Below are 24,506 nucleotides of genomic sequence, written 5' to 3'. Positions count from 1 at the left end.
AACTAGACATCAAAATACTGAACAATCCAGTTAAAAAATGGGCTAAAGAGCTAAACAGAGAATTCTCAAAAGAAGAATCTCAAATGGCTGAAAGACATTGAAAGAAATGCTCAACATCCTTAATCATCAGAGAAATGCAAATCAAAAACAACTCTGAGATATCACTTTACACCCGTCAGAATGGCTAAGATCAAAAATACTAATGACAGTCAGTGTTGGAGAGGATGTGGAGCAAAGGGAACACTCCTCCACTGTTGGTGGGAATGCAAACTTGTACAGCCACTGTGGAAATCAGTATGGTGGTTTCTTAGAAAACTGGGAATCGATCTACCTCAAGACCCAGCCATACCACTCTTGGGCATATACCCAAGGAATGCTCAATCATACCACAAAGATACATGCTCAACTATGTTCATAGCAGCACTATTTGTAATAGCCAGAACCTGGAAACAACCTAGATGCCCTTCAACTGAATAATGGATTAAGAAAACGTGGTACATATACATAATGGAATACTACTCAGCAGAGAGAAACAATGACAGCATGAAACTTGCAGGCAAATAGATGGAACTAGAAAATATCATCCTGAGTGAGGTAACCCAAACCCAGAAGGACAAACATGGTATGTACTCACTCATAAGTGGATACTAGATATAAAGCAAAGAACAATCAGACTGCAACCCACAGACGCAGGGAGGCTATATAGCAGGGGGGACCCTAGGATGACTGTGGCTTATAATAAGTTTTGGCTTTACTCAATCACTGGGCAAGCCTCAGTGAAACATTTCACTATTAGTATAAGAATTTGTACTCTATCAAGCTGATAATAGAAAAAAAATAAAAAAATAAAAATGAAAAAAAATCTGTATGTATTTTTAATTTAATTGTCACTCTATCCCTAAGAGGTATACATTATTTTGTTTCTTATCTTATAGATTTGAAAATCAAGGTTTGGAGACATTAAATAACTTGTTTAAGATTTCACAGGTTATTAAGTCAAGATGAGAATTTCCATGAGAAGACATATTTGCTAATTTTCAAAAGACAGGTATATATTTTACCCTTGGACTAAAAGAAAGTAACTACTGTGGTATGAGAGAAAACCAAAGGTTTATGTTTAGAGAAACTATTTGAGACTGAAAATAAGAAACTATCAGCAGGAAGTAATTCACAATTTGGCATATTGGAACAAAACAATAGAATTGAAAGCTAAATCACATGGTATGCCACCTTTCAATCTATTAAGGAAATAAAAATGAAATCAACCCAAGGTACTACTGTATACCTAAAACTAGCAAAGATTTTTAAAATTTAATTCTATGCTTTCACTACATGAGATCTGTCTAGACAATCAGATACTTTTATACAATAACAGCACTGTAAGAAATGTCTGGCCAGCTGTGGAACCTGCATGGGACTGGACTCGGCCCTCTGCATACAGGAGACAGTTGTATAGCATGGTCTGTTTGAGGGGCCCCTGGCAGTGGGATCAGGATCTATCCTTGGTGCATGAGCTGGCTTTCTGGAGTCCATTCCCTATGGTGGGATGCCTTGCTCAGCCTTGATGCAGGGGGGAGGGGCCTGGTCCAGTCTTAACTGAATGTACCAGGCTTTGCTGACTCTCCTTGAGAACCCTTACCCTTTTGGAGGAGGGAATGGGGGTGGGAGGGAAAAGCTAGGGGGCGGAGCGGGAGGAGGGAGAGAGGGCGATCTGTGGTTGGTATGTAAAATGAATAAAAAGTTTCTTAAAAAAAAGACATGGGGTTTGTGTGTGTATTGTGTTGCTCAGGATAATCTCAAACATCCTATGCTGGGATGACAGGGCCATGAACCATGACACCCAGTTTATATTTCAAATCAGGAAATGCCATGTGTCCAATTTTCCTCAGAAGTGGTCTGGCCTTTTAAAAAATATTTCTATATGAATTTTAGGACTGTTCTTTGCCTGAAATATGCCACTAGGATTCTGATGGCAGTTACATTGGATCTATATGTTCCTGTTGGTAGTGTGGACATTCTGATAAGCTTTATTCTGAGTCACAGGGTATCCTTCCATTTAGCTTCATCTTCTGTTTCTTTGACCAGTGTTTTGTTTTTGTTTTTGGCCTAGACCAGACTGGCTGGGAACTCCCCAAGTCCCACCTGCCTCTGCTTCCTAAGTGCTGGGTTTAAAGGTGCACACCACTAAGTCTAGCTCAAAAATTTAAAAAAAAAATATATAGACTTCTAATCAATTTTTGTTAAAACATTAAGAATTTATGTTTAAAGAGTAAGACACAGCCAGGTTGGTGGTGGTGCATGCTTTTACTCTGATGGCACAGGCAGGCTGCTCTCTGTGAGTCAAGGCCAGCCTGGTCTACAGAGGTAGTTCCTGGACAGCCAGGGGATATACAAAGAAACCCTATCTCAAAAATAAAACAAACAAACAAAAAAGAGTAAAAGAGTAAGATACGTAAGAGTTTCAGAAAATGGTATGGCATTTATTGAAAGACATGTAGTTGAACTATAATTATGTAAACTTAAATGGCACATGATGATTAAATTAAATTAAATTTATCTTAATTTTGTATTTACATTTTCAGTCCAGATCATTACATTCATGCAGTGGCAAGAAGCAATGATTTTTTTTTTCAAATGTCCATCCTCTTGAGAAATGCAAGAGAGTTCAGCTGAAGTTGTTATTTACTGTTTGAATATATGATAACCTAACAGTTTAAGAAAGCCAAATCCTAGGAAATTTAAATGTTATTTGTGATATACAAAACACACGAATATATATATTAACATGTGTGTATTGGCATTATATGTATGTTTATTATATATAGTAGTTATATCTGTTTTTTGCCTGTCTTTGAATTTTTCCAACATTTTGAACTGTTCAGATCTTGAGCCTACACACAAAGAGGATTATGGTAGCTTTAAGAGTCCATTGATGGGTTGGGGGTTCCTTCTGCTTTTCTGGGATATCAATAATGACATCTTCACATAGCTTGGCCTCAGAAAGTGTATCCTGTGAAGGAACTGTGTCTTCCAAGTCTTGATGTTGGGCTGTATCAGAAGGTTCCTGCTCTTCTGGGACATCAATCACAATGTCTTCACATGACGTGGATGCAGCAGCTGCATTCTGTGAAGTATCGTATGTCCAAAGCCCTGATACTGGTCCTGGGGCAAGTGAGGATGGCTTTGAACCTGCAGATACTACATCTTGTGATGATCAGGAAAGCAAACTTGTGTGTTCAGAATGTTCCGAGTCTTCAGAAAAACTTTTTTTTTCTGGATAACATTTCATTGTTCTCCCTTTAAAATAATATATAAATTTATTAGTCAGGGGGCTTCTTCTGCTCTTCTGGGATATTAATCATTACATCTTCACATAGCTTGGCCTCAGAAAGTGCATCCTGTGAAGTATGAGTCTTCTAAGTCTTGATGTTGGCCTTTATCAGGAGGTTCCTGTTCTTCTGGGATATCAATGACAATGTCTTTACATGCCTTGGATGCAGCGGCTGCATTCTGTGAAGTAATCGAGTGTGCAAAGGCCTGATATTGGCCCAGGTGTGAGGATGGCTTTGAACCTACAGAAACTGCATCTTGTGATGATGAGGGAACATCATCACTGAACAGACCTGTGTGTTCGGTATGCTCCGGGTCTTCAGGAAGACATTTTTTTTTCTGATGCCCTCTCATTGTTCTCCCTTTAAGACAATATAAATTTATTAGCCAAAAGTTATTTTTACCATTCTAAAAATAGTTCTGCTCTTTGTCCTCCCCAAATTTGAAGAGCCTGTATCATGGTACTGCTTTAAGTATGTTCTTATTTCTTAAATTACTAGAGTAAATCTTATGTCTTTGGGTTGGGGTGATACCTCAATCTGCAAAGTGCTTGCCACACAAAAATGAGGACCTGAGTTCAGTCCTCAGCAGAGGTCCAAAGCTGGGCATGCTTGCAGTCCTGTGCTAGCGAGACAGAGTTGGATCCCTGGGGCTCTCTGGACAGTGATCCTAGCTCAATCTGTGAGCCTCAGGACAGTGAGAGACCCTGTTCCAAAACCCAAACTGAACAGCTCCTGAGGGGCCACACCCGAGGTTCACCTCTGACCTTTCCTGCACATGCAGACGCTCCCCCCCCCCATACACACTCACACTAACAGAAGTTAAACAGCTGTTACTTACCCAGGCGTCTTAGTTGTTGAGAAATATCATCTCTGAGATCGGATACATCCCACATGGCCAGGAAAGGGTCAAAGCAAGAGCCTTCCTCTGCCTCTTGCACGTAGGGTTTGTAGGAAAATACATGGTAATGGGCAATGGCCACGAGAAACATTTCAAGGCATATTATAAAATCCTACAACAGCCACAAAAATATTTATCATCTTTGGCTTTAAATCTAGTTTTTCAAAATGCTAACATTTTCAAAGTTATATAGGGTGTCAACTTTTAAAATATAATCCAGATTATATTCATATTTCAACATTTTTTCCACTTCAAAACATGACAAACCAAGGTTTACATCTCTTTTGCCCTCCCTCAGTCAAGTATTTCTTAATCTGTTCCCCAAGGACTGAAAGGAAACATGCAGATATATGTAGACCAGGAATAAAACCATTACCAATCAGGACCTATGGGCCATTTCTCTAGGGCTCCCGCTCCTCACCATAGAGCAAGCTAACAGTCTTGCTCACTGTTTGGATATTTGGGGCAACACTGTGTCAAACAGCTTAAACAGTAAAACCTCTTGAGTTCACTGACAGCACTACTTACTTGCAGGCCCGTGGTCACAGCTTCCGCACTCTGCCATTCCCACATACCTTTTTCAGAAATAAAGCCAACCTTCACCAACAGTGCTATAAGGCCTGCTTGCCTGTATGTCAAGAAAAGGTAAATGTCAAATCTAGATCATGAAATGACCAACTGTTTATGGAATTAGGGGCTCGGGAGGGGGCTCGGTGTATAAAGCACTTGTTGCACAAGTGTGAGGACCTGAGTTAAAGTCACAGAAGCCAGGGAAGGCTGGCATGGTGGTGCACATCTGTAAACCCTGTGCTCCTGCAGTGAGCTGAGAGGTGGGTTAAGAGAACCCTGGGAAGACTGCAGGCTGGTGATCCTGATGTGTGCAGAGTAACAGTTAAGAGACCCCATCTCAAATGAAAGGCGAGGACCGATACCCAAAGCTGTCCTCATTTCCACATGCACACATGGCATGGACATGTCGCTACTCACACAATAAACACATACATATCATATACACAAAGAGATTAAAATGTGCACCTAAAAACAGTGAAGTCCCCACTGTTCTGCCTTCAGGGCATATTTCAAAACAAGTTCTGCTTATATTAAATATACTCACCCAGCATTACAAATTTATTCTACTAGTTTCATAAGATGAATTTCATTATGTATTGTCAGAACTTCATCATTTGGCTCATATATCATTTTTGCTTTGAAACTATGTACAAACAATTAGATTCTAAGTTCTAACAGCTTGTAAGTAAAGGCTGATACTCAAGTGTATTTACATGTGCATTCATGACTAGAATTTGATTGTATTATTCATTCATTCATTTAGATACAGGGTCTACCAATGGAACCCTCGTTGTCCTAGGACTTGTTATGCTGACCAACCTGTGCTTGAACTCAGAGATCTGGCAGCCTCTGCCTCCCAAATGCTGAGATTAAAGGTATGTGCCACCATGCCTGGATAATGACTAGGATAAAAAAATAATATTTATTGCTGGCTGTGTGTGTGTGCACACACATGTAACATGTTGTGTGTGTGTGTAGGTCAGAGGACAACCTGCAGGAGTCATTTCTTTCCATCTACCTCGTGGGCTCTTTGATGGAACTCCAACTGTCAGGTTGGTGATGGCAAGCATCTTTTCCTGCTGATCCATTTCACTGGCCCTATTAATTTCAGTTTTGTTTTATCTTCCTTTTTAAGGCTTACTTCTTATGATTGGTGTGGCAGGGTGCCAGAGGACAGGTTTGTGGAGTTGGTTCTCTACTTCTACCTATACAGGGGTCCTGGGGATTAAACTAAGTTCATTAGGCATGCATAGCAAGTGCCTTTCCCCAGAAAGCTAGCCTGCCAGCCCACAGCATATCTGCATTATAATACCATCGAGTCCCAGAAGTCTCTATAGCATATGATGTATGCCTTCAACTGCTAATGATTACTTCTGGCAGTGCAATTTCATGAATTCCTTCTCCTTTGCCCTACTGAATTGCTAAACTGGATCTGACTGTTTCTATAACTCTTAGCACCTATCCTGTCCTAACACCATGACTAGTTTGCTGTTTGCTTTGTGACATTGAGGACAGACAGTAGGGCAGTAGATACACCAGGCAGACACTCTGATGGATCTCCAGCCCTACCTTGTGTTTTAAAGGACACTTACTGATAAACATTTCCCTGTCATTAAATATTTTCTCCCCAATTGATATTGTTTTATTTATGACAGATTTTAGGTAATTTATTCATTTTGAGACAGGGTCTCACTATGTAGCTGACTGGCCTCAAACTTGCTATGTAGACCCTGCTAGCCTTGAACTCATAGAGAGTCACCTGCTTCTGCCTCCCCGGGGAGTGCTGGGATTAAAGGTACACACCACCACACCCAGCATCAAGATATTTAGGCTATCTCAAATTATCTTCATCTTTTAAAAGTCACAGTGGCCATCTGACTACTTCTTTGATTGTTCAGATACAAGATAACACAATGTGGCACAATAGGCTGGTCTACAACTTGCTTTATAGAGCAGGCTGTCCTCAAACTCACAATGTGAGATTCTCTTGCCGCCCTGAATACTGGGATTACAGGTATGTACCACCACACATGACTAAGATTATTTGTTTTTTTATCTTTTTAAAACTATTTAATATTTATTTTAATATGCATGCGTTTTGCCTGCATGTATGTATATGATGCATGTGCAGTATCTGCAGATACTAGAAGAGGGCATTAGAACCACCTGGATCTGAAGTTACAGAAGGTTGTGAGCCACTAATCTTGTTAGTGTTGGGTCCTGAGCAAGAGCAGCAAAGCGCTCTTGTCTGCTGAGCCATCTCACCATCCCTGTTTTTGTAAATCTTACAATACCTGAAGGGATGGCTTTTTAAAAAGATGTCCTTGTGTGTGTCTGACTGCAGGTATGTGCATATGCTCACAGAGGCCAGAAGAGGACTTCAGACCCCTTGGAGCTAGAGTTACACGAGGTTGTGAGCCGCCAGACATGGGTGCTGGGGACCAAACTGCAGTCCTCTGGATACGCAGCACACTCTCTTAACTGCTGAGCCTCTCTCCAGCCCCAAAGACATCTTCCTAGTTCAGGTTGGCCTTGAATGGTAGTCCTGCCTCAGTCTTCCAAGAGCTGGATTACAGACAGGCACCACTGAGCCTGGCATTGTATTCACATTATTTAAAAAACTTCCTTAACCAACAGTTTTATTGGCATTTATAAAATGAGAATATTTAAGAGCAAGCAGTACTTACCAAAACAAGACAAAGGCTACCAGTTTGACACAAAGAAATTTGCCAACGGGTTTTATAGGGCTAAGCTCTTCCTTCAGCATGTTGTAAAGCAGCAGGAGGCAGCATATGGCAATCTAGAAACAAAAGCAACATTCAACATTCTGCATACATGCATTTTGCCTGCATGTATGTATATGATACATGTGCAATATCTGCAGATACTAAAAGAGGCCATTAGAACCACTTGGATCTGAAATTACAGAAGGTTGTGAGGAAGACAGTGACAGAACCTTTCCTTAAGGCCGAAATCAGAGTCTACTGACGTTTTAGTGCTTTTTTTTTTGGTTTTTCGAGACAGGCTTTGTCTGTGTAGCTTTGCGCCTTTCCTGGAACTCACTTGGTAGCCCAGGCTGGCCTCGAACTCACAAAGATCTGCCTGGCTCTGCCTCCTGAGTGCTGGGATTAAAGGCGTGCGCCACCACCGCCCGGCTAGTGCTTTTAATATGTTGCTGAAGATGCATATATGTGAGATTTCTCAAGAGAGGTATGTAACATTTTTCCTGAATATGTTTCTAAGTGTTCACATACTGGAACTCAAAGCAATAAACAAATGATATGAATGGAAGGTTTCCTTCAGTCAAAAAAAAGGCAACACAAATTACCACCACTTTTATAAAAACTTGATTATTATTATTAGCTAGTCTCTCGTGTAACATTTACACAACACACACAGTTTATAAGGCAACACGTTAAATAAGTACAGTTTCAGCAAAACTGTGATCATGAAATCTACATCACACAAACCAGTTTCCTTGAGAGCAGTGTATAAGTCCAGCTGGCCTTACTTCTTAAAATAAGTGCCCACATCTTTAGAGTCAGTTATAATAACCAACCAGCATTTCAACAGCAAGAAGCATTTCTGGAAGCTTACTTTCCCCAATAAAACCAGGAGATACTTTATGCTCTTTTAAAATACTTCAGGATATGAGAGCAGTACAGCAAGAACCAAGCTCAGACCCTTGCACTGGAGCAGGACCACCCAGGGTGCATGTCACACACTCCCGGGACCTGGGTTCTAGCTGTAGTACCATTAAAAACAGACTCTTAACACTGAGCCGTTTCTCTGTACATAGGAACTGTGACCCTCATGCTGGGATCTGACCCAGGGCTGTGTATAGGCAAACACTCCAGGCACATTCCACAGTCATAACCCAATTTTCTAACATCTGTCATGACCTAAAATGAAATTTTGTTCCTCAATATCTTTTTCAACTGAAAGTAGCTAACTTTTGTGTATGTTTCATAAGTTTTACTTTTAGTATCTGTCTAAATGCCAATGGGAAGACCAAACTATGTCCACCGGGTTTAGAGTGTTTCCAGTCCTTTCTTATAATGGGCATTACATCCCAGAAAGCAAGAACACTTCTACCATTTCTTTAGAGTACATTCCCAGAAAAAAGACTGCTGGTCATGGAGATGAGCATGAGAGAAAGCTCTGGAGATACACACCATTTATTTCCGTTATAAACTTCCTTCCTTCCTTCCTTCCTTCCTTTCTTTTTTTTTTTTTTTTTTTTTTGGTGTTTTGAGAAAGGGTTTCTCTGTGTAGCCCTGGCTGTCCTGAAACTCACTTTGTAGATCAGGCTGGCCTCAAACTCAGAGATCTGCCTGCCTCTGCCTCCCAAATTCTGGGATTAAAGGCATGCAATGCCATGCTCGGTTCCATCATAAACTTCTAATAATTTATGTATTAGAAGTGTTTGTTACTGTACTGTAAAAAGCACTATCCAAAGACTTTAGATGAAATACACTTCAGCTTAAGAGAGCCTTTCAGTTCCTAGAACAGCACTCATTTTTTTTTGAAAAAAAAGGTCATTTTTAATTTTCCTTTAATTTTAAATATAGATCAGAGATTTAAATTTTTGCTGTTTTGTTTGCTTATTTATTTGGTTTTTTGAGACAGGGTTTCTCTGTGTAGCCATGGCTATCCTGGAATTCAATCTGTATGTAGACCAGTTGGCCTCGAACTAAGAGATCTGCCAGCCTCTGCCTCCCAATTAAGGTGTGAGACAGCACCACCTGGTGAACTCTTCCATTTTTATTTAAACTCTCTCCTCTCATGCCAATTAGACTTTTCCCTCTTAATGAATAGGTCTATTGCATTATGTTTTGTTTATTTAGAAGGCACATCATGCTTATCCCCACAAGGCTGTGGGGTCACAAGAGCAAACAGCTCTGCATGTAAGTCACCAAATCATTCATGAACATATTACTGTACTTCTATATTGTATAAAGGTATACATTAAAGCTGTTTCAAGTTCCATGTACAAAGTAAAAGGTAATTTTTCCTCAAGAAATAGTGCCTGATAATATTTAGCAATAGAAACAAATTTAGTACAATTAAGAAGAATGATGATTTACTTACCACTTCTGACAAATTATTTATTATAACCAAGTAAGTCCTTGCATTGGAGAAACCAAATTTCCCTTCATTGTAGACACCAACCATTTCACATATCCTTAAAAATGGCAAAAATAAACTTTATGACTGACCAAGTAAACCTTATCTTAATATGTACCCTTTAGAGACTTATTTTATGCATGTGAATGTTTTACCTGCATGTATACCTGTGCACAATGTGCATGCAATGCCCTTGGTGACCAGAAAAGGGCACTGGATACTCTGGAACTAGATTTCACTAAACCTCTGCAAGAGTACCAAGTGCTGTTAACACTGAATGCTCCACTGAGTGTTCTCCAGCCCTGAACACGTTCTTAAGGTGTAGTGGTAGCAACACTTAAAATTTAGAGTCTGTTTACTTTAGTAAAGTCTGTTTACTTCAGTAAGTCTGTTTACTTTAGTAAGTCTGTTTACTTCAGTAAGTCTGTTTACTTTAGTAAGCCTAATCTTGGTTTTTCTGATGTGTTGTACAGTCTGCTCTCAAAGAATGTGAAAATCGTGGCAATCCTTTGCATTGTTCATTGTAATGGAATCCAGCTTTTATATACGTATTTACACTATTAATCAACGTTGTTTTTCTATTTGTTTTTTCCATTTAAGAATAGAGATTAGTTTTTAAGATAGGGCCTAGTCTGGCATTAAACTCTCAATTCTTCTGCCTCTACCTTCAAGTGCTAGGATTATTTGCCATGAATCACTACACTTGGTTTCTGTCTTGTTGAGAATTAAACCCAGGGCTTTGTGCATACAAGGCAAACACTCTTATCAACTGAGCTATATTCCCAGTCATGTATCATGAAGATAAAAGAAAAAAAGCTAAGGGAAGGCCATACTTACAATGCTATAAGAGTGGTAATTGGTCTGATCACAGTGTACTGCAGGACTCCCAGTTTGCATCGAAAGAGCAGCATTCTGCAGAAGAAAGAGAACATAACATCTCAACTATTCAGTGGCATCAGAACATGGCAAAGCCTCTAAATTAAAATCACGCTGAGAGCTGACACTAATTATATTGAATCCTGCCAATTTCGTCCTCCTAAATGATAGTAGGGTAAGAATGTGGTGGCAACATGGAATCTGAAGACCATTTTGAAAATATTTAATAACTTTATCTCCTAAAGCCTCCCTTCAGCTCCACTATAGTGCAACCCAGAACAGAAGGAACAGAAGAAGGTGCTGGGACCTTGGTCTTTTCCTGTTTCCCACTCTTGCCATGATACACTGCAAACCAACAGGACCAAATGACCTGAGTCTGTGAGTCAAATAAAACTGATTATCTCAGGAACTTTGCTGACAGAATTGATAGTGATGGCTCTAACTAACACAGGAGAAAAACGGAGGTACAAATGAACTGTGAGCTTGTGCACATGCATGTGTATAAAGCATTGACATTTAGGATGCAGCTTCCTGGTGAATGTGTTTACAGAAAGATTTCCTGGGACAAGGCAAACCACCCTGAGGGTGGGTGGCCATCCTCAGGCTGGGGCCCTGGACTGAACACGAGGCAGTGAGCGGAGTTCCGGCTTTCCTCTCTGCTTCCTGACAGCAGATGCAGTATGACGTCATGCACCTGCCACGTGCCTTTCCCGCCATAAGGGACTGCACCCTCAACTGTGTTCCGAAGTTGCTTTTGTCAGTGACTTTGTCTCAGCAGGGAGACAAGTACAAGACAATTAGCTGCGTGATCACGTGCATGATCATTTAGGCTCCAATTCCCAACTGTAAAAATGATGCTGATTAAACATTTTCTAAGGTTTTCTCCCTCATTACATTGATGAACTTTTCTATTGGGGTAAGCAATGTAAAAATAAAAACAAAAAAACAAAAAACAAAAAAAACCTCTCAACATGTACATTGTAAAAATGTATTTTATTATCTTTCAAACTGTATTACGTGCTACATAGTGTAAGGGCTCTGCCTACTGTCCCCACCCCTTGCAGAGAGCTGACTGATATTTAAGACCCACACAGAGGCCCATCAAAACCAAACACACTTACTCTCCCATCGCCAATGGTGGACACCAGCAGAGTGGAAAGAGATGCTGTTGCTGATCCTTTGCTTCCAGGTATAACATTATATTCGGGATCCGAATTGTTAAATTATTGGTAAGGAAGATCATAAAGTTATAAATGGTGTAAGCTTCATAGCAGTCTCTACAGGTATCGGCATATATTCCAACTTTGGGGAATTTTAAGGCCAACCACTGTGGAAAAGCACAGATGTTAAAGAGAAATGCTACTGATTCAGAAAATGCAACTGAAGGCATTTTTTTCTTTTTTCTTTTTCTTTTTTTTCCCAGATAGGGTCTATGTAACCTGGGTGTTCTGGAACTCACTATGTAGACCAGGCTGGCCTCCAACTTAAGAGTTCCACCTGAGTGATGGGATTAAAGGGATGCAACACCACATCTGGCTAAAGCCATTTTCTTTAGTTATGTCTACTGTGGAAAGTGTTTTTTCCTTTTATTTTCTTTCTTGGGGTGGGGTGGGGTACAAATAAAAGACTTAGTAACTAAAAAGCATCATAGTGAGCAATCAGCATCCTTATGAGAGTCTGCATCTATGGGTTCAGCCAACCCTGGAGCAGAAATATTTGTAACAGCCCCTGACCCCAGGTCTGCACTCTGGCCTCGAACTCATGGAGGTCCTCTTACCTGCCTATGGCACTGATATTCTATCAGGTGTCATAAGCCATCTAGAGCTGACCATAAGGACAGGGGACACACTATGCTGATGCTAACCATTTTATATAAGGGAACTGAGCATCAGCACATTTTGATGCCTGGGGTGGGAAAGTATTCTCTTGTGGCTACGTATGGATGAGGGTAATTACAATATTTCATTCTTTAAAAGATTAAGAGCCACTAATCTTAAATTTAAGCAAGCGAGCAAGGAAAACAGCTACATATTAAAAATATTTGAAATATCTGCATTTTTTCATTATAATATCTTCCTTACCAACACTAAAATAAGTGAACTTGGCCAGTTGCAGTGGTGCATGGCTTTAATCCCAGCACTTGGGAGACAGAGGCAGGGGGCTCTCTGTGAGTTCGGGCCCAACCTGCTCTACATAGTGAGTTCCAGGACAGCCAGAACTACATAGTGAGACCCTGTCTCAAAAACATAAAAACAAATAATAAGTAAAAACATAAAGAAGGAAAAATCTGGGTTGCGGTAGTGCATACCTTTGAGCCTAGCACTCAGGTGACAGAGGCAGGAGGATCTCTGAGTTTGAGTCCAGCCTGGTCTCCAGGGTTAGTTCCAGGACAGCCAGGGCTACACAGAGAAACCCTGTCTCAAAAAAAAAAAAAAAAAAAAAAAAACCTAAAACAAAAACAAAAACACAAAAAAAAACATGAAAAATTTCACTATCAATCTCTTTTTAAAAGTCAATATTTTGTGTTTATTACTTTATTAAGCATTTTTTTTGGTTTTTTGAGACAGGCTTTCTCTGTGTAGTTTTGGTGCCTGTCCTGGATCTTGCTCTGTAGACCAGGCTGGCCTCGAACTCACAGAGATCTGCCTGGCTCTGCCTCCCGAGTGCTGGGATTAAAGGCATGTGCCACCGCTGCCTGGCTATTAAGCATTCTTTAGTAAGCATAGTTAAGTGTCAGAAGAGAAGCAAGGCGGTAGTGGCGCTTGCCTTTGATCCCAGCCCTCACTGGGGAGACAGAGGCACGTGGGTCTCTGAGTATGAGGCCAGCCTGGTCTACAGTATGAGTTCCAGGACAGCCAGGGCTACATGGAAAAATCCTGTTTCAAAAAACCAGAAAAAAAGGTGTCATAAAAGACTTTTTTTTTTTTTTTTTGTTTTGTTTTTTGTTTTTCGAGACAGGGTTTCTCTGTGTAGCTTTGCGCCTTTCCTGGAACTCACTTGGTAGCCCAGGCTGGCCTCGAACTCACAGAGATCCGCCTGGCTCTGGCTCCCGAGTGCTGGGATTAAAGGCGTGCGCCACCACCGCCCGGCCCATAAAAGACTTTTTAAAAAGATTTATTTACTTTATTATTTTATGTGCATGAGTATTTTGCCTACATGTATGCATATGTGCCTAGTGCCTACAGAGATCAGAAATTGGGTTCCCTGGGACTGGAATTATAGTTGTGAGCTGCCATGTGGGTGCTGGGAATTGAACCTGGGTCCTCTAGAAGAGCAAAGTACTCTTTACCAATGAGCCATCTCTCCAGACCAAGAATTCTTAATGCAATACAATGAAAGATACTTACACTACCTAAACTGTATACTGGAACCATCCAAAGAATCCTACAGAAAGTAAAACATAAAAAACACTTAATATGTTTATGATTTAAGTCAGTCAATAGTAGTAATAGCAAATACATTAAGATTTGACCTCATAATAGGTTTTTGAAGTTTGGGTTGTGTGAAATGCACCAAGTGTTGCAGAATCCCCCAGAAGGACACTTGTACCGTCACCAGCATGAAGATACCAGCAATAAACCACGCTTTAGTGTGTACTCCAACCTTGAAAAACAAAAGAACACATTGGTTTAGATTCTGATATTAAAACTATAAAGATCAATATTTTTGTCTTAAATTTTCATTAGATTACTAATACTGCTTTGTATTTCCCAAATAATTAGTAGCAATTAAAAAAAGATTTACTTTTTAGTAAATTCTATGTATGTGTCTGTGTGAATATGCGCATGTGTGAGTGTGGGTACCTGCTGAGGTCAGAAGAGGGTGTTACAGAGTGTGGTAGCACACACCTTTAGTCCCAGTAACTTGGGAGGCAGAAGGTCTCTGTGAGCTCCAGGACAGCCTGACAAAAGAACCCTTCTCCTCCTCTTCCTCAAAAAAAAAAAAAAAAAAAAAAAGAACATTTACATGATATTTTGCCCATTCCTAGTGTGTTATTTGCTTTCTGTATCTGATTCTTGTTTGCTGTTTATGAGCTATCTTGAGGAAATGCTCCAGTTAAGCCTCTAACCTTGAACACAAAAACAAAACCTTCCTTTAAACTTCTCAGTCCCCTCCACCTATTGTGCTATCATTTCTCAGGCTCCTTCGGAGTCAAAATCTTCAAAACTCATATATTCTCCGGATTCTAAGTTTCCACCACACATTCGTACTTCAACAATTCTGTTCTGGGTTTGGTCCTTCCAGCTTCAGTGATCACTAAGCTCCCACTGACCTTTCTACTTGTGAAGAGTGACAGGCAGGTTGGCAAGAGTGGACAGTATTCAGAATGTCCCCTTGAAACCCTCCTCCTGGGCATTCACTTCATTGGTTCCTTGTGAATTCCTGGGAAATGTCGGTGCCAGGTCTTTGCTGTTCCTTCTCTGTGTCCTTGATCTCAAGCATTCTTTAACTGCAGACACTGTCTAAAGTCTGACCATTAGTACCTAGGTGTGTTCCCCTTTCAGAGGTCGGAACTTAACCCCTAATGCAAACAGCCATATTTGGAGATAAAGCTGATGGGGACTTAGATGAAATGAGGTCATAGTCTCATAGGGCTGGCGATCTCAAAATGAGATCGTTCAACCACCTGAGGATTCAGCAAGAGTATGGCCATCTGCAACCTGAGAGTACCCTCCCTAGACAGCAACCTTCTGGCCCCCAGGATATCTGACTCCAAAATCATTTTCAAGACTGTGACAAAACAAATTCCTCTTGAAGGCACTCAGTTCATGGTATACACATGTGCTTCTGTGTGTGTGAGTGCAGGTGTGCATGTGTGGAGGTCAGAGGTCAGCTCTGGGAAGTCAGCTCTCCTTCCAGCTTAGGAACCAGGGTCTCTTGTTTCTGCTGCTGTGCTGCACAGTGGAGGCTAGCTGGCTGGCAAGCTTCCAGGCAATTCTGTGTCCACCTCTCATCTTGCCATAGATGCCATTCAGGTGGGTTACAGAGAGGGAACTCAGGTGGTCGGGTTTCCTGGTTATTGCTCCACCTGCTGAGCCGTCTTCCACAGCCCAGTTTACGGCCTTTATTATGGCAGAGAGTAGATTAAACAAGACGTGTACCTGCAGTTGAAACTGTTCTGAGGTCCAGACTTGCATATCCAAGTGCATTATTTGACAGGCTCACCCGCACGTCCTCCATTAAACATCCCTGTCAGAACTTGAGGGACTCAACTTGGGGTGTTAGCAGTTTACACCGCAGATTAGAATTGGTCTTAAAGGTTCATGGCACTTTCAAACTACGCTTGAAGCTCACAGCTAAGAGAATACTAAGTGAATTAAGTACTCCAAGGAACACTAAGTGAGGAAATTATATTTATATTATGATTGCTATACCTAAATTTAGGTGGACATATTTTAAATAACAAAAAACTGAACAAATGAGAAATACTTAATGTCATATCATAAGAGTCTTAAATAACTATATGAACTATAATAAGAAAAGCCAACAAAAGTTTAGTGAACAAAATAACCCTACAGACATGTTTGGACACATTATTTAACTAAAATATTTCCACACTCAAAAGCGGGGGTGGGGGGGGTGGGGGGGGTGTCATATGCATGGTATGTCATAACTCTTCTAAAATAATAAAGTACTTTCTGGTTATTATTAATAATTCTAAGTTCATTTTATACATATATTACGGATATGTTAGGTATTCAGCTTGTAATACTTTAGTAATGTCACAACATGATGTCATGTTGTGACATCAACAAGTAACAAAAGGCTGCCGGAGAGATGAGTCAGGTAAGGGGCTTGCCTCCAACACTGCACTGATCTCTTGAGCTCAGTCCTCACTCAGCACTCATGATGGAAGGAAAGAACAACTCCCCCAACTGGTCCGTCCTCTGACCTCCACAAGTGGGCCATCCCACGAATACACCAACAACAAATACATAAAAAAAAAAAAGAAACAAATACACGAGGAACTTTTGTAAAACTTTTGCTTTGACTGAGGAGTAACTTCAAGTGGCCAGCATAACTCAGTTGGTAGAATGCTTGCTTGCCTCAAATGAAGAAAGCCCTGGGTTCCATCCCCAGCTTTGAATAAACAGAAGCACTGAGAATGTGGACGTTGGAGGACCATCCTAGGCTACAAAGCAAGTCCCAAAACAGCCGGTCTACATGAGGCTTTATCTCATTAAAGAAACAAATAAAAGATGGAACTTCAAACGTAAAAACAATTAGCAAAGTCCAACTAACGGGAATTCTTTCGTTTCAGGAAGCAGGCTAAAAGCTTATAAAATCCAGAACGTAGCTTTCAAGGTAGTTTATCTGATCTGGTCAAGCCCTATATCTGCACAGCAGATATGATTTCAAGAGTAGTTTTCTGGGAACTGATGGGTACTGGCGAAGCATTCTAAGCAGCAACATTAACTATTTTTCTCCACCCGGTCCCACCTCCACTTGTAGCGGCAAAGTGAGATCAGACGGGTCTGTTTAATGTTCAGAGATGAAATGTTTTTCTGACCCCCAAGCATTAAAGGCTGACAAAGGGATTCTGTCAAACAGACTAAGAAAGGGTAGAGGTGCTGGACTCTCTTACCTTCTCCTGTTGGTGAAACTTCGAAACACCAAAGGTAACAAAGATCAGCATGCTTACAATATAAATGAGTATGACCAGGGGTCGGATCCATCGCCTCCAGTTTTTCCTATTGCACACACAGGCCATTTTCATCAGTGAAAAAGCACTGAACAGCCAAAAAAAATGAACCAAATCAAGATTTTGGCACTTTCACTTCTTTAGCTGTTTTCTGTGATGTCAGACCTCAGACCTTTATGATTGGGCAGCTACGGAGGAGGGCGTGACTGTAACCAAGGTTACCGAAGGGCGTGGTGGGAGGGATGCCGGGGAGGGTAGTGGAGGACTGTTGGCTTCCCTAACTTGGCTGGTCTTAGTGGATCCTGAGGAGGATTCCGGAAGCTGTAGGGACTGGGGACGTTTCAGAAACACGTGCTGTATTACCCAGACTTTGTTCCATCTAAAGGAAAGCCTTAGTGTGGGACAGAGCGGAACTTGAGACAGGCTTGTTTTCTGAGAAGGCTCCCTGGTTGTCTTTAGGGATGGAATTAGAAACTGGCTGGAAAAACACAGAATAGGAAACCTTTGCTTAGATTTCAGTCAGTTGCTAAAGTTTAGAGCCCTAAGGAGGTATTTCTCTGCATAATTTCTGAACCAAGTAGAAGAATCATTCTAAAAAATAGCTTATTTGGAAGTAACTGCCAATATGAAATGTTCACATTTGAAACGTGTGTTAAAAAGTCCTACTCATTTAGAATTCAAAAAGTTGGAATTCTGACACCACATTCTGTGCACTCAAAGCTTTCAGTTGTATAGGTTTGCAGAGCAAATAAATGGCAAACGGGATCATACGGTCTCTCTAAATCAAGGGAGCAAGCAAACATCTGTGTCTCAATTAGACACGTGAATATATATGGCCTATATCGTCATCAACACTATCCTACATTCTTTACCTACAAGTGTTAGTTTTACGTGGTGCTGTATTATTCATTAAGCAGCACTGTTTACTGTGAGAGAAAAGCCACTGCTGTGGGATGGTCTGTTTGTCAAGTGTGTTGCTAATTAGTCAATAAATAAAACACTGATTGGCCATTGGCTAGGCAGGAAGTGTAGGTGGGACAAGGAGGAGAATAAAGCTGGGAAGTGGAAGGCTGAGTCAGAGAGACACTGCCAGCCACCACGATGACAAACAGCATGTGAAGATGCCGGTAAGCCACGAGCCATGTGGCAAGGTATAGATTAATGGAAATGGATTAATTTAAGCTGTAAGAACAGTTAGCAAGAAGCCTGCCACGGTCATACAGTTTGTAACCAATATAAGTCTCTGTGTTTACTTGGTCGGGTCTGAGTGGCTGTGGGACTGGCAGGTGAGAGAGATTTGTCCTGACTGTGGGCAAGCAGGAAAACTCTAGCTACAACCCACTGTAGGAGTTTATTAGGAGAAGGAACAGAGGGGAATGTGCTTTAGGCCTATGGAAGGTTATGCATGGAGAGAGAGGAAGAAGGAGAAGAAGAGGGGAGGAGTCTGTGACCTGCTTTTTATGGATGCCCCCGTACATGAACATTTGGCCTTAGGAGCTCTGCCATGCGTGCACATAGACTGTGTGATCACACTGTGTAAATTACACCACCATGCAGCTCAGGGATTATATAGGACATAAGGGATGACTAAGCCTCTTGCTTGGTTACTGAACACGTGTGGTCATGTAGCAACAATATGAGTTGATCTGCACAAAAGTACCGAGAGACAGGCAGTTTTCTGTTTCACAGATGAGAAGTTTCAAGTGATTGATTTGCCCAAACATTAGCTGTTTTCTCTGACCTTGGAGTCTGCTTGATGTTTAAATATTTGGTTTGTCATCATCTGCAACCAGGGAAATTCTGCCTTTTGGCCACGTGGGCAAAATGCTGTGGCCCCAAGTCTCCCAGAGATACAGATGGAATAGTGTATTCTTGTCACACTGTGACCCAGAGCCTGGAGACTGACTTCCACAGTCTTTTTCCCTATTCCTCCATGATCTCTATTTTGCAACTTTTCCTTAAAGGGGCACTACAACTTTTGTGTGGTTGAAACTAAAACAGCTGGTTAGGGGGAATTCCTAATCTTTAGTGAATACCTTGTGTATTGTTAAAGTTCAGAAAATAAGAGAAACTCTTGCTCTATAACCAAATGTCATTACTATTTACTTCTTGGAAATGACAGTCTAGCAGGGGCTGTTTCTGTATGTTCAGCCACACACACTCATTGCTGCCTGCAGTCATCTTCCCCGTTCTTTCTCATGGAAGACCATTTTTAACATAATTTCTGAAAGCTGTCTCAAATGCTCTAGCACCATCCTTCATGTTTTGTTACCGCCATTAAATGTTTGTCTGTTTTTCTTAGACTGTGAGTTTCTCAGAAAAAGCTAAAATTCTTGAATTATTAAGAGCCATTATTAAAAACCAAGGCAATGAAGAGACAAAGGTGTCAGATGCAGACGTGACTCTGCATGTGTTTTTGAGCTGGAATTCATTTTTGATGAAACATCTAGACAGCAACAGAGAAATCAGAAATAGTGAGTTTTTCATTTAAATATGTTTACTCATAAAGGCTCTGCTTTATTTTGAAGATGTCCTTCCTTCCTTCTTCCTTCCTTCTTTCCCTCGCCCTTCCTTCCTTCCCTCCCTCCCTCCCTCTCTCCCTCTTTCCTCCCTCCCTCCCTCCCTTCCTTCTTCTCTTCCTTCCTTCCTTTTCTTTATTTTTCCCTTTCATTCCTGACAGTCTCTCTGTGTAGTCCAGACTGTCCTGGAACTCACAGACACCCACCTGTTTCTGCTTCCTCAGGGCTAGGATTAAAAGTGTGTGCCACCATGCCCCACAGTTGATAGTCACTGATTTTAAAGCAAGATCTGCTGACTTTACAGGGCTCTGTGATGAATTCAGAGAGAGAGAACAAGGGCCTGTAAAGCCAGGGCTGAAAATAAAGGCCTCAGCTGTGTCACTCGGTACATAGAGGCTGGAGGCCCTGGCCCCTTGCTTTTGTTCTACTCTGGTTTCTCGTGAAATCTTCTAATTCTCGCCTGAGTAGCTGCATCTTTGCCCTTGCCTAGCATGTTTCTAATGTAGAAGTTCTGATCCCCCCATATCCTCAGCAAAGAAATATTATATATATATAATATTACATTAATATAATATAATATTATACTAGAGAGAGAGAAATAGAGACACACACACACACACACACACACACACACACACACACACACAGAGAGAGAGAGAGAGAGAGAGAGAGAGAGAGAGAGAGAGAGAGAGAGAGAGTCTGTATATAGCCCTGGCTGTCCTAGAGTTTGCTCTGTAGACCAGGCTGGCCTTGAACTCAGAGATCTGCCTGCCTCTGCCATCCAAGTGCTGGGATTAGAGGTGTGTAATTGCACCCAGCAGTGATAGCAAAGATACCTAACTATTCTATTTCTTAGGTATTTCAGCCCTCAGAAGAAAAAGGAAGGGAAAAGTATGCATGCCCACACAGTTTAATTGTAGACATTTGTGTATTCTGTGACAGCTGTATCTGTTTTCCAAAATTTAAGATACAGATTAAAGTATCTCAGACACTTCTGTGAGCTCCAGCAGCCTGTGTTCTGTCGGCACACACACTGGGAGCTGTAATCCTAGGTCAGTCGCCTGTGTTTCTGACCTGGATTTATGCTTCTCCTTGGTCTTGATTTCTTCATTCCAGACACCATCCCCACATTCGCAGAACTTATCTGAACAGTTTCTGATGGCTTCCTATGCTTTACAAGCTTTACTTTTCCAGTTTTTCCTCTGGTTTACTTCCCCGGCACACGCACTTTTACCCTGGGTTTTGTTTGTTCCTTGGTTAAACCTCTGAGATAAATATTTAAATGAATATTTGAATTTTCCTTGCCCTTAACCTCAAGGTGTGTTACTAGAGATACTGGATCCATGACTATCGGCTTCTCTAGTTTCCTCACAACAAAACTGACAAAGTGCCTTCTCCTGCCCGGTAGATTTCTGTAATGAAGGTGATTAGCTGAGGATGGGATACTGTGAAGGTGTAAACAACCTACTGTAGTAATAAATTACCTCGTGTAAAAATTAGTACTCTCTAGACGGCTTTCCAGCCTTCTTCCTTCCTTCCCTTCCTTTCTGCTCCTGTCCTCTCCTCTCCCCTTCCCTCCTCTCTCTCTCTTTCTGGCTCTCTTGTATCCCAGGCTGACCTCAAACTTGCTACATATCCAAGATCCTTGAACTTCTGATTCTTCTCTATCTCCCAAGTCCTGGGGTTAAAGGGCCGCAGTGCCAAGGGCAGTTCATGCAGTGCTGGGATTGCACCTGGTGCTTCACGTGTGCTGGACGACTGCTTTACCGACTGAGCACTAACTACAGCCCAGCTCTTATTTATTTCCACCAGCGTTTTGTTTTCAGACCAATTTAAGTGACACTTGTCAAGCATCAAGGTGCAAGCTAAAAGAAATGAAAACAAAACCCCTGACCCTGTGTGTGTGTCTTGAGACAGGGTCTCATTCTGTATCTCAGGCTGGTCCCAAGCGTTGTAATTCTCCTGCCTTAGCCTCCCGAGGGTTGGAATTGCAGATTTGAGCCATCACATCTGATTTGGGAAAAATCCTATTAACTTAGCAGAAATTGTGTTACCTAGAAAAGTTGAGAGGAAAAGTTTTTGTGGCAAGGATGATGATTCCGTATATTATAAAAAAAAAAAAAAAAAACATGAGAAATGAAAAAGTTATACTGAAAATTTTTATGATTTTAAATAAAAATGAAATGTTATTTGTGCATTACACGGTGACCCCCAAAGAAATCTTTGACTTGTACAAGCAAGGGGAGATGTTAATCCTGCCAGAGGAGAATAAGACCACTACCACAATTTTGAGCCAAATTTGAAGCAAGCTTTAATTAGACACTGACTAGGACAATGGACTCTGGCCAGGTCCATTCCTGGATTTCCAGAAAATGGCCAGGAGTCACATTTTGCAGAGGCTTAAAAAGACAAACCCATAAGGCCACAGTATTTCCCATCAGGTCCAGTCAGTGGCAAGCATATAGCTTGGCATACTACTTCCTCCCTGTGTACCTCTTGCCTATGTCCAATCAGGGCAAGCATACATCCTGATGCACTTCCTGTCTGCATGCCTCTTGCCCACATGATCAAGCACATCCAGTGCAGTTAGGTCAACCAAACTTGTTTAGGGGAATTTAATCCCAGCACTCAGGAGGCAGAGCCAGGCAGATCTCTGTGAGTTCAAGGGCAACCTGGTCTACAGAGTGAGATCCAGGACAGGCACCAAAAAAACTACACAAAGAAACACTGTCTCAAAAACCAACCAAGCAACAAAACAAAACAAAACAAAACAAAACAAAAACTGAAATGTGACTTTGGCTCTCACAAAAGATTAGAGGGAGGGTTTTGTGCTAATGTGAAGAGTGAGTTTTGTCTTCAACTATGAGGAGAATGCTCTTTGGAGGTGGAAGTTTTGCCTTTACTTTTCTCACATATGTTGGGCTGCTGAGTGCCCTTGTGTAAGTAAACACATAAGCATACATCCTGAATGGTCTCATTTACGTGACATGAGTGTGTGCACATGTGTCCTGCATTTGGAAGTGAGTGCTCTGTGTGTTCCGTGCTGTGAATGGAGTCCACCAGGCTTAGCTAGTGCAAACAATACCTGCTTATGTAACATCTTCCCTCTGTAGATAAGGGTTGGAGTTGACTCCTCCTCCTCTTCCTCCTCCTCCTCCTTCTTCTCTTCCTCTTCCTCCTTCTCTTCCTCCTCCTCCTCTTCCTCTTCTTTCTCCTTCTTCTTGGTTTTTGAGACAGGCTTTCTCTTTGAGTCTACTTGTTCTTCTTTCTATAGGAAATGTGAGTGATTAAGCGCTCCCCTTATTGGCAGTGCTACTGTGGGAAGCTGTGGAACTTTTGGAAGTAGAACCTGGCTGGCAGAAGTAGGGTGCTTGGGGACATGCCTTGAAGGTTACACTTCTTCTCAGTTTGTGTCTCCTCCCTCTGCTTCTTGATGTTCTTCCCAAGTTCATGGAGTCCGGCAGCCATGGAACCCTCAGAAACTGTGAGCCAAAAGCTTTTTTCATGGTAAGTCTTTCTGCATCAGGATTTTGCTGCAGTCATGGAGAAACAACTAATATCTTGTACAGTATATGTTCTGCTGTGTACTTCCCATGTTCCTCTCCTGGAAAAAGAGGAAAAGAGGGGAACACTAGCTTGTGTTTTCCTTTCCAACTTGGTCATTTCCTGGAACCATCTCTAGGTCAGGATAAAAATCAGTCAGAGCTTTCAGTGCTCCCACATTCTCAGAGTTGTCCCCAGGAAGAAAGACTTGAGGGACACGGTGTCTTGCTTGCTTGTAATTTTTTTGCTGTCATAATAAAAACCATTGACTTGGTGGCTTAAATGTTTGTTCATTTTATTTCTTTGTTGCAGAAGTCAGAATCTGGGGCAATGGGTCTCAGAGGGCTGAAAACAAGAGGTTGACAGCACTGTGTTATTTTCTGGATGCTCTAGGGGAGAATTCCTCTTCTTGTTCACTGGAGTCATTGTCAGAACCCTGTTCCTTCCTTTCTGGACAACAGCTGCCGACAGTTCAGAGTTTTCAGAGAATGTACACACTCCTTGTGAAGAGGTCTAACAACATGAGTGCAGCCATGATAGGCTGCAGACTAACAATATTGGGACTAGGCCTCACCATTACAATAACCAGGAAAAGCCACAAACTGTACCCTGTGGGGGACCAATCAGAATTGAGACAAACAAGTACTAGATGCTCCAGAACATTAAGGACAGCTTACATCACTTGTATATCAGTTGCTAATTTCCTTGCAGCAATGCCAGTATCAATCCTTGTTTGACAAGACTTCTGTGCCCCACTCCTACCCAGTCAGGAGTTCAAACCCCATCTGAATCTGGAATTCCCCTACCCCCACAATCCTTTACTTTTTAAAAACCCTGCCATAACTGAGCTCAGGGCTTTTCCTGATCCAGCCGCTGTGTTGGAACAGACAGAGAGTCCAAGCTCAAGCTTGCAATAAAGGCTCTTTGCTTTTGTATATGAACTCAGACTCCTGGTGGTCTCTGGGGAGCTCATGATGTGGGCAGGACACTTGCTATTG

At 41.5% G+C, this 24,506-nt stretch overlaps 1 long non-coding RNA gene across 1 annotated transcript; it reads right to left on the bottom strand.

The window, feature by feature from the left end:
* Positions 1-11,558: 11,558 nt before the first annotated feature.
* LOC131902126 (uncharacterized) lies at positions 11,559-14,711 on the bottom strand. The gene is made up of 3 exons (XR_009377019.1): positions 14,276-14,711; positions 14,151-14,187; positions 11,559-12,130 (listed from the first exon to the last, which is right to left on the bottom strand). It is a non-coding gene; the product is annotated as an uncharacterized LOC131902126 (long non-coding RNA).
* Positions 14,712-24,506: the final 9,795 nt, after the last annotated feature.

Source organism: Peromyscus eremicus, unplaced genomic scaffold (assembly GCF_949786415.1).
Source record: "Peromyscus eremicus unplaced genomic scaffold, PerEre_H2_v1 PerEre#2#unplaced_2569, whole genome shotgun sequence".
Taxonomy (NCBI): Eukaryota; Metazoa; Chordata; class Mammalia; order Rodentia; family Cricetidae; genus Peromyscus; species Peromyscus eremicus.
This window is presented reverse-complemented; position numbering and strand designations above follow the sequence as displayed.